The 13,374-nt window shown below is 34.8% G+C and overlaps 1 pseudogene; it reads right to left on the reverse strand.

Annotated features, from left to right (window-relative positions):
* Positions 1-6,881: 6,881 nt before the first annotated feature.
* LOC131042784 (NAC domain-containing protein 101-like) overlaps positions 6,882-13,374 on the reverse strand; it is a 31,905-nt pseudogene continuing 25,412 nt past the window's right edge.

Genomic DNA, 13,374 nt, shown 5'->3' on the forward strand with positions numbered 1-13,374 from the left:
GAACCTGAAGATATTGTTGCTAACATTGATGAAGAATATTGTACCAGTCATGAGGAGAGTGAATCCATACCTGAGTACCTTGATGATACAATTGATAAAGAGGAGGTATACGAATTTGAAAATGGCTTTCAAATATTTTCAAACCCCTTATGTGATGAAGTGATAGAGGAAAATCATATTCCCTACTGCCATGGTATGTGTGAAAAGGATTTTGATGTATTCTCAAATCCTTTATATGATGAAGAAGAAAAAATTTCAGACAGTATGCACAATACAAACATGTGTGAAGACAACATGGGTAATAATATGACTAAGTTGCGTGATAAAAGGACCACAAAAATAAGAGAGTTACAAAAGGAAGGTACATCACATAGAGATAAAATAAAAGGTGAAAAGAAGTACCAGTTAGATAATATGCAACATTCCAATAAAATAGAGATGAAGAATATGCGGATGCCACAAGAAGCAAACTTTTGTAAAAGTATAAATATCATCTCCTATGGAATAGGGGATAATGGTAATCCAGGTGAAATAAAGAATCCTTATAAAATAAGGATGGATAATGCATCTTATGATAGGAATTGCCAACCAGGTGATATCACTAATTTCAAAGTTTTTATACTACTTCATGATGAGAATCAAATGTTTGATAGAGGAAAGAATTGGTGTTTAGTTTTTGGGCTTGAGGCCACCAAAACAGGTCAATGAATAAGGCACATGGTCTGCTCTACCAAAGATCTAAATTCTTGCTATGCCCACAAGGGGCATCCATCCCCAAACAGAGCCACTGTTGGAACCCTAAAATTTGCAATTTTTAGAATTCCAAATTTCAAGACAAGGAGCAAGAAAAATTATATATATATATATATTGAATAGGTACAAGTAATAAATTTTATATTTGTTGCACAATATGAAACCATAACATAAACACAATAATGGGCATAAAAAATGGAGTGTGAAGCACCAAAGGGGGTATTTACATCATTTAAAGACCATTTATCCATTACATACCCATAAAATAGCCTTAACATACCTCTAATATGCCTAAACAACTTGTAAAGTGACAATTAATTACATAAACTAAGGCAATTTCGGGATTTGGAATTATTTTTATTTAAAAGGGGGGTGTCTTTTCACCCAAAGGGGTATGAAAACCATTCAAACACATATATATGTGTGATGTAAAATGTAAAGAGAAAAACATAGAGGAGAGATAGAAGAGGTGGAGGCAATTTTGTACTTTAAAACTTTTTATCAAAAATAACCAGTTGCATTTTCTTTCTCATATGTGTTGAGAGTTAACATATTTTTAGAAGGTAGTTGCTTATGATATTATCTAAAAGTGGATAAGGTTATTCATGTTCTTCCAGTAAAATTCTGTGTTTCATATTGTAGATTTGGATCAAAAAGATTTACTCATGAATTGTAATTGTTCCCTGTATTTCTTCCTTGGATGGTCTCTTAAAAGTTAGGGTTAAATCCATTCAAGCAGTTTACAATATAGACATCAAAATAGAGCTCATAAGAAACAGTAACTGACAGACTTACCAAAAGGGGTGGGTTTAAAAATTGTCTCATAAGTTTACACAATAAGTCCTAAAGAAATATAAGACTCTGTAGCCCAAATAAGAGGAAAGGCACTGGTCATTTGTAAACAAACCCTTTAACCATACCAATTACCCTTTACTTTTAAGCATTAGGATTAGTAGAGTAGGTATAGTAGGTAATTTAGCCAAAGTGTAACATATATACTTTTACAAGATACATAGATCAATACACACATCTGAAATCAATCTGTTTAAGAAACTTATGTCATTCTGAGAGTAGGAGATATCAGATTGAGACACTAAATCTGCTATAAAAAGCATTAGCTGAAGGAACAACTAGTGAGTAGGTATACCTGCCTAGGTCTTGCAGAGCCTAAAGTGAGAGAGTTAGTAACCAAATAGGTTCACTCTATAAGTTGGCCAAGTCAATTGGAGGGTTTGATCATAGGAGTTGGCATTTCCTTAGAACCTATCCAATCTGTTGATTTGAGACCCAACACTCTCTTCCATTGAAGGGGAATTCGATGCATTGGTGATAGGTGGAGGGTACGACTTGCAAGGAGTGAATCCATGGTTGTCCGAGGAGAATGTTGTAGGGGAGATCAAGATCTAGTACTTGACAAGGGGTTTCAATTGTAATAAGGCCCACTTGAAGAGGTAAGGTGATCATGCCCTTTGAAACTCTTTCCCCATCATTATATGCTTTTATTGTGATCTTTCCTGATGTGTCTACTAGGTCCTCAGAAAGTCCCAACTATTTTATAAACTTGTATGTAGAGAGATTAAGTCTAGATCCACCGTCTATCAAAATACGTTTGACCTTGTGTTTTTGGATAAGGGCTTCAATGTGCAAAGGCTTGTTGTGGTCTCTATCTGTAGGAGCATCATTAGATGTGAATACAAGGTGTTGTTGGGTAGCAAGGTTTCCAATGAGAGCTTGGAATTGGGCAACATTGATGTTTTTAGGAACGCGGGACTCAAGGAGGGCTTGTTCCAAAATTTCCTTATGTATAGGGGAAGTCTTGAGAAGTTCTAGAATGGAAATCTATGCAAGGGTCTTCCCAAGTTGGTCAAGGAGGTCATATCGGTGGGTGTAAGACATGGGTGGGGGGTTTGGTGGGGGAGGAACTCCTTGGATGATGACTTTACCTCGGCATGTGGTTACATTGCAATCATTTTGGGGATGAGAGGTGGAAGGCATGGTGCCTTGAATGACTATCCTAGCAGGGTTTGGTTTGCTTTGGGAAGGGAGAGGATTAACTCCTTGGATAGTTATGACATTAACATGGTTGTCTGCAGGCTCAATGCGACCTACCAAAGAGTCAAAGCTAGTTATGTGATTAGTGTAGTCATAACTCACTGCATTAGATGATGAGCCTTTTCCTTTATCATTCTTTGAGAAGGGTTTCTGGTACATTTTAAGTTTGTCATTGTTATTACCAAGTTTTGCATTTGCTACCTCAATCTCACCCCTATCAATGAGATCTTGTATATAGATTTTAAGCTTCATGCACTTTCATGTATCATGTCCCTTGATATGACGATACTCGTAATACTCATTCTTATTATACCACCTAGCTTTGGGTTGATTGGGGTCAAACAGGCGAGTGATCAGAAACACCACTGCACCTGCTTGGACAAGTTTTTGAAACACCATTTCAATAGGCTTAGCAAGAGGAGTGAAGTTTCTTGGAGTCCTATTATTCGATCGGGGTGGTCATCCCTAGACTGAGACATTGTTATGAGCCTTTTGTGATTGATTTTGATTGTTTTGATGATTATTGGTGGTGGGTTTTGGGGGAGCAGTCACGGTTTGTACTCACTTTGCATCAGTTACACCATCGTTGACCACATTTTTGTTTTTAGACCAGAACTTTGGTTTATCATTATGATAAGAGGAAGAACTTTGTGTCGATTTTTGGTAATGTTTCAAGGTTCCTTCCTCCAACAAGACATGTTCGAGGGCGAGGCCCTTATCAGTCAATTTTTGGAAGGATTTGATACATTGAGACGTCAAAGGTCTTGAAAGTTCGGGTACCATGTTCTTTTGAAATAATTCGATTTGATGTTGTTTTGGTATGTTCCACTGGAATTTCTTGATAAGATGTCACCATCTTTGTAAGAAGTTGGTGAAAGTCTCTTCGGGCCTTTTCTTTGTGTTACATAGGTCCATCATAGAAACATCATTAGCCATGTTGTAGGCATACTGAGGTACAAATTTCTTTGCCAAGTCTGGAAAGGAGACAATGGAACCTCATGGTAGAGATGAGAACCATGTTAGGGCATCTCCTATAAGACTTTTGGGAAAGAGTCTGTGAAGGTATAAGTCACTATAGGAGACTTATTGACATAAGATGTGAAATTCCTGGACATGGTCACGGGGGTCTCCTTTACCTTCATACTTGGTAAATTTAGGGATCTCAAATCCTGGGGGGTAGGGTGCAACTGATATAGATGGGTCGTAAGGACAAGGACAAAATTCCTCAAATTAGTAAGGTTTTCTCTTATTACTCCCTTCTTTCATGTCCTTGATGATATTTTTCATGTCTTGAATTTCCTTGATGAGGTCTTGTTGTGGACTTTGATAATGATGAATTGTATTTGCCCCAAGAATTGGATGAGTCAAGGAAGGTGCACCACCACCAATGTATTGATATGATGAGGAGGTAGGAATATTAGATGTGATGATTGATGTCGCAAGGATTTGAGTGATAGTTGGCTACGGTCCGCAAACTGTTGTGACAGGGTTGAGTGTGGCTCGGATAAATTTTGCGACATTGTTGATAGGAAGAGAAGTTTGTGGAATATAAATATGTGGTTGAATGGAAGAAGATGGTATAGAAGCATGTTGGAGAATAGATGAGATTGGATTTGATAGTGGTATAGATGGTAAGGAGGAAGAAGGTGGGATGGAGACCATGATGGGAGGTGTCGTGGGTGGCATTGATTGAGTCTAGATGATTGATGGGGTTGTAATTGATTGAGTTTGAATAACAGGTGTAGCATTTTGTGCGGGAGCAAGGTCTCCTTGTGGTTGTTGGCAAAGAGCGGGTCTATCAAATCCAAGTGGAAGTTGAGCTCCATTTTCAAGGAGGGTCTTTAGAAGTGTAGTAGGATTGTGTTGGATGAATTTTTCAATCATTTCTTATTTATAAGAATCTTTTAGGAAAGTGTGCACTTCCGGAGAGAGTTCATTCTTAGCTAACCATATTAGGATTTTGGATTTGATCTTGGTTGCTAGGTTGCCCACTTTGTGTAGGATCTTGTGTGGGATCTTCATATAGGACACTAATGTCTGACATGCCATATTATTGTTTAGCCATCTTTTTCTTTTAAGATTGAGTTGTGACCATACACAAATAACCTTAGAAAAGCTTGGAGGAAGAATTTTTTGGTGAAAGGACTTAGCAAGATTTTTGTGAATTTTTTTGATTTTTTCTTTGATGACAAGGGATTTTGCTGATTGGTGGGGTTCTTGGATTAGAGCCTGGATTTGATTATGATTGACACCTTAGTTCTTGGATGAGGATTTTAGGTGGTGGATGAAACCACAAGCAAGGTAATGACCAAGTTGGGTAGAATTTAAACCTTGGAATGATGATTAAAAAGCCTCTTTTCTACTAAGGGTTGACTAATGACCTTATGCAAAGAAAAGGCACAAGTTAAGAGTCTTGATTGACTCAAAAGGATGAGGAAAAAGATACTTGAAGAGGATTCTTCTTCAAACACAAGAGCCAATTGATTAATGATGAGGTCTAAATGGAACTTCACAAGGCATGCAACTTTAATGTGAGGTTATATTGGATTAAAGGATGATTTGATTTGGATTTTAAGAATCGTTTTGATAATGGAGGGGGATTACTTTGATGTGCTAAGTCCTTATGAAATTGAGGATGATTGATTGAAGAGGTATGATAGTGATGACTAGAATAAATTTGGTGACTAGGTTATTCTTTGCATGAACATGACTCAATAGATGATTGGTTCAGATGGCAAATTGTATGAAGGGACATGACCACCCCAATTTTGATGATAATTGGTGTTGAATGAAAAACTTGAACCTTGATAGAGGGCACAGACTCTTAGTTCATCACTAGCATCAAACTCATTTATATGACCATGGACGTAATCGTGGTAATGATACAAGAATGTCCTATGTTTGAGCAAGAGTTTATGGTTGGTATACCAAAATTTCCAACGCCTAAGGAGTTGTGCTTGTGTGAGCATCTTTTTCTTGATGGGTTGGTCAATTGACTTCTTAGGATGTTTGTACAACTTGGGCTTATGAAACATGAGACAGATGGATTTTTGACACAATTTTGGACTTTGAGTGGGTAATGACTTGGATAATTGTTTGTGTTTGAACAAGTGTTTTTGCAAAGCGTTTGAGGATAATGATGTGTTTTTAGTCTACTCTTGATGAGCATGTATCAAACAAAGAAAACATAATGATCAAATGCATTTTAACTTAAAGACACTCATGCTCATATACAACACTCTTAAGGCTAGCAAGGACAATAGTCATTGGATCCCAATTGGTTTCCTAGGTACACTTACCCAGAGCGGACACTTAGATGCTTGACCCCACTAGCTCCCCTCCATGACACTCACTTCTTCGGGGCAGCCAAGCATTAATTTGCATGAAAACTCCTCATGGAAAACTTTGTGTCTCTACTAAGGGCCATTAAAATATGGGCGGCTTCAGAGGTCTGACCTTCTACACCAATGACTAGAAGGTTTTTGGCCACTATGCACAAGGTGTTTAGTATGACTTCTCATCAGGAGCTACCCTTCACAGTTGCGCAAGTGCAATTGATACCTATAGCCCAATGAAGCACCAAGAACTTAGTAGTCACGTAAGCCTGATTGAGATCTCTAAGATCCTACTAAGCACCCAATGTGAGAGTGAACTCCCATATAGCCCCAACCATTGACCCTTTCATAGTTAATGGACTATTTATTATAGTGAGTTGGGAACCCCAAGTCCGGGTGTACTCACTTGGGTCGTTCCCCTCTTACCTTCTCAAAGAGAAAGTTGGGAGAGAAGGCTTGCTAAGGGTAAGCATGCGACAAACGTGAAAAACTTGGAGGGTCTTGATTTTTGGTCATCTAGCTAGACAAGAGCATATTCTCCTACCTTTACATTTTTCACAAAACACATCAAACAAAGATTCATTGACCCTTTAATTAACATCTAGGTGCCTAGTTAAAAAAAAAGAAGCACAATGTTTGGTTGGATCTCCTAGGCAACCTGCAAAAACGTGGATTAGTATTTTTTCTATTTTTTAAGGTCCTGGACGGTTGACTAAAACTACAAAAACTTAAAAAAATAAATTAGTACACACTGCACTGCACATATAGTGCACACGCTGAAGCATCTGCGCAAGCACTGAAACGCTTGCGTATGCACTGCAATAAGAAAAAATAATAAAAAAAGATAAAACTAATATGTTTGCGCTCGTGCTAATGTGCATGTGCACACACTGAAATAGGCTTTCTATCGCGCTGAACTTGAGTCGCTTATGCTGATTTCCAGTCTATTGTGTTGTTCCAGAATCTGCATCTCAAAACTCACAAAAACTCACAAAAATGTTAGTTTTTAGGGATTTGGGTCCCATTAGGCATGCCAAAATGAAGATGGTGAAAAGGAGAGTGAGATAGATTAGATAGAAAACATGCAAATCAAACATGAAAACACATGAAATCAAAAGACATAACTCAAATCATATGAAAACATGAATAAAATGTATATACCTCAACCTTTTTACCTTCTCCTTTGGATGGAGCTTAGATGGAGTTGAAGTGCGCCCAATGTGCCTCTAACTTGATGTTCATTTTCTCCTTGCTTGCTTGACGTGGATGGCTCTCCAATATTGTGGACAAATGGATTAAAAATGGATCTTAAAGAATGATATGGATGAAATGACTAAGTGTGGATGAGGGATGATTTTGGCATGGTAAGGATACTATGGTAATTTTCTAGGCTCAAAATAAGAACATAAGCTTACTAAACTTGGAGATGATGAATGAAGGAATGGAGTCATGAATTTCTAGGAAGAGGAGAGGAAAAATCAATGGCAAGGATGGATCCAAGATGGAGGGCCAAGATTTATTTTGAGCTCACACAAGGCCCAAGAGAGGGTGTGGAGACCAAGAGATATGCCTTAAAGACATTTCTTGTCTTCACACTCCTCAAGGTGCATTGGGAAGACTTCCCAATATGTCTTGAGAAGAGAAAGGGATGGGACATTCCTTGAAGAATGGGGAGGAAGAATTTAAAATTCTTCAAAAAGGGATGATCATGGGGATTGGAGGAATAAGAAGGAATTAAAAATTCCTTTGGAGATGAGATGCCTAAAGGAATGTGAGATTTTGAAAATATCACATTCACCTAGGAAAAGAGAATTTAAGGATAGTGATTGGATGGAAGGGACAAGGAGTTGGCTTTGTGGCTAATAATGATGATTAGCCACTAGCAATTCATTAGGAGGGGGATTAGAGGAAAGGTTAGGTGGGATAGGATTTGTAGGAGGATTTGACTAGGGGAGAGAATGAGTGGAGAGAATTAAAAATTAGAAGAATAAAGTTAAGTGAGTTTAGGGAGTTTCTAGAAGAATTTATTAGGTTAATGATGGATTAGGAAGATGATTTGTTGGAATCATGTAGGTTAACTAATTAATTGAAATTAATTAGCTAAGTGGAGGATTTGAGAATATTTAATTTTTAGAAGAATAAAAAGAGGGATTGATTTATAATCAATCACACACTATAATGACAATATTAATTATAATTAATTAATATTGAGGAGAATTAGAATTTGCATAATTAATTAATAAATTAATTATGTGAGGAATTAAGAATAATTAAAATAATTATTTTTAAGTGTCTAGAGGTTGTGATTTGCTACAATTTTATGCTTAATTTATTAGTATTAACTTATGTTGATTTTGGTATTAACTTATATCCTTCCATTAAATGCAGGTCATGTATATGCAGTTATTGCGGATGAGAACAACGAAGAAGGAACATATTACTTTTTGTGTCATTGTATTGAGGCCAAAAAGAAATTGACTTCTATAGTGGTTGATGGAGAGGGTATTGAGTACCCACTAGGATCCATTGTTGTGACAGGGATTTAGAGCCCCTCCTGGATCAAGCTCTGCTTAACTTAGTTGACCATGGTTGACCATATTAATAAATGCTATAATTCAATAGGATGGGCTATGTTAGAGGGATAGATTAGTGAGAAAAGTAATTAAACCAGGTTATGAGATCATTTCACCTTGCGGAGTACATTTTGATGTATTATGGATTTAAATCCTATATGATCCACTGATCTGGATAATCATGATATGATGTATGTCATTTATTTTGATTTACAAAACTCTATTATGATGTTAGAAATATGATGCATGTCTTATGAATAGTTGAAATTTATGAGGATAATGATAATGTCACTAAGTGAATTGCTTTATATGGATTGTATTGGATATATGGTAAATTGATTGGTATGATGACAATTGTATGCAATGTGATTGAATTGTACTCTTTTATATGTTAAATTTATATGTGGTTATTTGGGAATTACTAATGTGTAAAATGAGATGTGCAGGGAAATTATCCATGTGACCATGGAAACAATATGGAGAAACAAGCCTAGACCTTTGCGCATTTGTAAAACCAGGGGTTGTCTATTTGGAAAGACAACACCCCATATGTATCATGTTTCATTCATAGATGTAAATGTTTGAATGTTTTTTAAATTGTATTTATTAATTTGTTTAATCCAAAAAGAGACAATTGCCATGCGTGATTATGTAATGTATTTTTATTGTGTCACTTGACACGTGTTGTAAAGTGTGTGGAAAATGACATGTCTCTTGGAGGGAAATTGTTTCAACCAATACCTTTTTTAAATATTTGAGTGTGGTCCTAGATTTGCCTTGGGTAGAGAGTTTTTGGAGTGGTCAACTCAAGTTCAACCCGTAGGTTAACTTCAGGTGGGTTTCTAAGGGGTCAAATGGACTCCTAGGGTTTGTTTAGGGGCTTTTCCAAAGGTCCATATGGTATACATATGGGTTATGGGCATTTTTAAGCATGTAACCACTCCCATGTGACTAATTTGACACCTCAAAAATTGGTTTTCCCAAGATGAGCGAAAATCCAACTTGGAAGACTCTTCCTAGATTAGCTAACCTTCCCTTCTTGTGTCAGTTCCCTCTTCCCCATTTTCTTTTCCCCTCTTTCAATTTTTCCAGTTTTAGTAACCTATAAGAGGTTGGGAAGACCAAACAATGAGAGCTCACACTCTATCCAAAAGGTTGGAAAGAGTGAGAGAAGCCTTCTTAGGCAAGGGTTTGAGACTTAGGATGGTAATCACCCACTCTCCATCTTTGGAGACTTAGAATCTTGAAGTTTTGAAAGTTTAGTAAAGAATTTTGGATAAGTCTTGAGAAGAAAGAAGTGTGGATTTGTATAACTCTACTACAAACTATCCTTTGCATCCCTTTGGTAGATTCAAGGTTGGTTGAATCCCTACTTATGTATGTTGTAAGTTTATTTTGAAAGATTGTATGATTTCATTGTTTTATCTCATTGTTGTTTTATTTGTGAAGGAAGAATGTTGTGTTCTTCCCTTTCTTTTTGGTTGAGTATTTTTCAAGGCCAAACTCACCCTTGGGTGGGTAGAGTGGCCTTGGGGTGAAGGGTTGTTTGACAGCCTTATAGTGAGAGACTCTCTTTGGAGGAGAGTGATTCTCAAGGGATTTTTGTGACCCTTGTTGCATAGTGATTGTTTATGCACTGGGGGTCATAAGAGGAGATTTATTGGCTTGTATGCCTTGGGGGTCATAAGGAATGGTTGGGACAAGTTTGAAACTTGTGATGTGTCTTGATTACCTTGCAATGGCAATGTGTTTCTACTATTTGCAGTTTTTCTCCTCAAGGTACTTAGTCCACCTTCACCCATTTTTATAATCACATATGTGATTATGTTTAGCCTTGGGATGAGAATGTGAATGTTATGAAGTTGTCTTGCTTGTTTGTGGATTTCTTGTGTGTATCCCATTTAGGTCTTGGTTCTCCAAGCTCGGGGGTGGCTTCTAGTAAGCCTAGGTTGGGAGGTGAGCCTCCATAGTCACAACCTAAAAGATTTTTATTGCAGGTTTGCTTGGAAAAAGGAAAGAAAGGAAAAGGGCTATGAGTTGATCCTAATTTTATTGGTTTATAGTTGCAAAAATGTATATATTTGGGAAGATCTCATTTAGTAGAAATGAGAGGCTAATTTTGGAATCTAGCTATTGTAAAAATTACCATGATATATTAAATGTAATTATTTGTCTAAGTTTTTTAATCATGAAATGAAGATGTAAATTACTTGAGCATATTCTTCAAAAGAGAATAATAAAAATAGAGTGATTTCCTTATAGATATTTGAGATAGTCTCTATTAATGTTTACTTGTTGAAATATATTGGAAAAGAAAATATTTGTCTTATTAAGCTAAAAAAAAATTTTAAAAAATGAAATGGTGAAATGTTAGTAGTGTTGTTATGTGAAAAAAAAAAGAAATGAAATATCCCTTTATATCTATAGTTTATGCTCACAAATTAATAGTCATTCTAAGAGTTAGTTTTAATCTTGCATTTATCTTGTTGTTGTTGATTTAATGATATCTAAAGAAAAATAAGTTGCAGCTGAAATACATGTATAGTAGGAAGTAAACAAGTCTAGATCTATTATTTTAAATGAAAAGTTAACTATGTGTTTTTCATAGAAAACAAGTTTATTCCATTCTGTTTATTTAAATATATCCTATTCTTATCTTTGGAAGAGCAGATTTAATCATAGAAATAGATATAGATACTATGTAAAGTTCATCCCTATGTTTACAATTTTCATCTAAACTGTGGTATTTATTTTTAAAAGAAAAGAATAACTACATATTTACATTAAAGTATACATATATAAATTTAATGATAAATGAGTAATCTGGAATTTAAGGAAATATATATATATATATATATTATATATTATTTTATATTTTTATGTTTTAAAGCATTTAAAGAAAAAAAAAATAGCTAATCTCATATTTGGTTAAATTTATTAAAGAGGTTTATTAATGAGAATTTTTATACAAGATAAGGATGAAAATTTAACCAAGGTGTAATGTAAATGTTGAATATCAAATATTTAATATTTAATGTTTGAAGGAGTAATATTTAACAATTTGATTTAAGTTATATAAATACTTTTTTAGAGATTTTTAATGATATTTATAATTAAATGGAAGAATTTAATATAGGTTATTAAATGTTTATCTGTAAGAGGATATTGTAGGGGCGTAATTTATTTTTCTAGAATAAGTCAATGAACTTGATCTTGTGAACTTATTTAACCCATATGGAACCTTATATTAAATAAATAAATTTAACATAGTAATGTTTGGCACTCCAATTTTATTTGCTCAATTAATTAATATTTTTACGTTAAAATCGATTAATACTTAATTAATAGATGCAAGATTTAATTAAGTTATAAAGGAACAATATAATAACAATGATGGAGGAAACTTGATATTAGTTAAATAATTGAAATTGAACCAAGTAATTATATTAATGTAGAAGTTGATCTAATTAAGTATTATAAAACGCAACTAAAATGAAAGGGGCATTTGAGTGAATTTATTATTGTCCTTATAAAATTAATTTGTTCTGCGTGATAATAAGAGTTATCTTAATTGTTAAGTAAGTAATATTCTAATTCTATCGTCTAGGAGTTTTATTGAAATTAAGTGTTCAAACAGAAATTTGTTGTTTGTGTTTTTGCCCAACAGTTTGGGCATGACATTTTGGTATCAGAACCCTAGGTTCATACACTAGTGAACATGGGCTACATTCATAAATTAGTTGAACTAAACTATGGCTTTGAAGTATAATACCTAGGTGGAAACTTGCGAAATAAAAAAAGTGAAACATAAGTGAAAATTCTTTTAAACCAACAGATCAACATATATCAATTAAAGGGGTTCCTAGGGTCACTAAAAGCCCTGAAATTTGAAACTTATTAGTCATAATGGTTATGGCATAATAAGACCCCAAAGGCTATGAAAATTTCAAATTATATATATATATATATATATATATATATATATATATATATATATATATATATATATATATATATATATGAAAATATTTTTGGGTGTTTAATAACAGAATTTAGTTCATTAGTACTTATGAGGTTACCATTCAATTGGAACCTAAATGCAATAATTGCCCTAATCAAATCAAGTATGAGGAGTTAATTTTTCAGTAAAATACCTCTGAAGGTAACTAAGAGAATACCATCCATCAAGGTATGTTCTTGACATGACAAGTCAAGAAAGATAGTTAGACATGAGATAAAGGCACAATAAACAAGATAATTAAGATAGAGACAGTTCAAGTTAACTTTATAAGCTATGCGAAATTATGGTGGTTCAAGAACCAGGGCTGCCATTTGAGGTACCAATGAAGAAGAGTTAATAGCTACTCTTGCGAATATCCGAAAGAAGCATTAACCTATCCTAATGAATAGGTACCTTAAGCATATGGTCATGCTAGGTTCCTTATTAAGTACATTTGTTAGAAAGTTCTCATAGCAATCCAAAGAAGCTAGTGTTGGATAACCCTAAAGTTAAGGACTAAAATGATGAATGCCAATCTCCTTGATAAGTGAACCCTAGTAATACTGTAGATGAATTAAAAAAGGAGAGAGGAGACATGAACTTCTTGGGTTAAAACACGTAATTGCATTAAACCATAATTTCTTTCATAGTTATATAATTG

Source organism: Cryptomeria japonica, chromosome 10 (genome assembly GCF_030272615.1).
Source record: "Cryptomeria japonica chromosome 10, Sugi_1.0, whole genome shotgun sequence".
Lineage (NCBI taxonomy): Eukaryota > Viridiplantae > Streptophyta > Pinopsida > Cupressales > Cupressaceae > Cryptomeria > Cryptomeria japonica.